The sequence below is a fragment of the Coenobita brevimanus genome, chromosome 4, assembly GCF_032717465.1.
Source record: "Coenobita brevimanus isolate Jiangsu-jjx chromosome 4, ASM3271746v2, whole genome shotgun sequence".
In the NCBI taxonomy this organism is placed as follows: domain Eukaryota; kingdom Metazoa; phylum Arthropoda; class Malacostraca; order Decapoda; family Coenobitidae; genus Coenobita; species Coenobita brevimanus.
In genome coordinates this window covers 16832257-16833370 of record NC_136957.1, presented here as the reverse complement: position 1 = coordinate 16833370, position 1114 = coordinate 16832257, and the positions used below count along the sequence as shown (strand labels likewise).

At 37.7% G+C, this 1114-nt stretch overlaps 1 non-coding gene across 1 annotated transcript; it reads left to right on the top strand.

Annotated features, from left to right (window-relative positions):
* Positions 1-226: 226 nt before the first annotated feature.
* LOC145397049 (5S ribosomal RNA) lies at positions 227-345 on the top strand. The gene has a single exon (XR_013896887.1). It is a non-coding gene; the product is annotated as a 5S ribosomal RNA (ribosomal RNA).
* The last annotated feature ends 769 nt before the right edge of the window (positions 346-1114 follow it).

Genomic DNA, 1114 nt, shown 5'->3' with positions numbered 1-1114 from the left:
GTAATCTGCTCCCTCCCACTGCTCAGCCCTGAAAACCAGGACAGATCATTCATATTTAGAGATGCCACATCTCTAAGACATATGGAGATATGTACTGTACATGAGTAGGTGTGAGTTACAACTCTACCATGCACATCATACATCTCAATTAGGCAGTATTAATTGCATATAGTGTATTAATATATATATATATATATATATATATATATATATATATATATATATTGCCAACGGCCATACCACGTTGAGTACACCGCTTCCCATCCGATCAGCAAAGTTAAGCAACGTTGGGTCTGGTTAGTACTTGGATGGGTGACCGCCTGGGAACACCAGATGCCGTTGGCATCCCTACGTGTCAAGTGGGGTTGGTGGAGGATTAGTGCACCTCCCTGTAAAACAATTAACTCTAAGCCCTTGGCCACCCCGGTTGGGATACATGGCGTCTGGCAATGAATGAATATATATATATATATATATATATATATATATATATATATATATATATATATTGTTACGGAACGGAGAGAGATAATGAACACTTCAAGTGAGAATACTAAAATCGCTACTGTCCCGCAAAGTTCCAGGTTCAAAACAAATGACTTTGGTAAAATTACAAGTTAAAGTTTAATGCTCAAACTAACAACTAAACATTCAGGACTCATATGGATAATGTAATGGCAAAACAGGTTGCATATATGGTTAACTGCAATAGCCTCTATTAACACGAAATTAGCAAGAGCAGATTTATCTAAGTCAGCCCTGATAAAATGAGAAAACCGAATAATGCTCAGTTAAAGCAAGATATAATATTATTACAGATACAAAATATTACTAACACTGGCTGACAGTATGGAACCAATACGAATCATAAAAACTTTACCAGGCCCACGAATTAACGCCTTAGGTCATACAGTACAAGAAAAATGGTAATAACACTTATACTCAAATCATACAGCAGCTAGATGGCTGGAGACTTCCTGAGCACTCACAATAATAATAATATACTGTACAGGGGAGGACAGAGATGTGAACAGAATGAGGAGTAGATCTAAGTGGCCCCTAATGCAGAGACTGAGCTCATTATATAGGGGGCCGGCAGAGCTTGATTCAACTT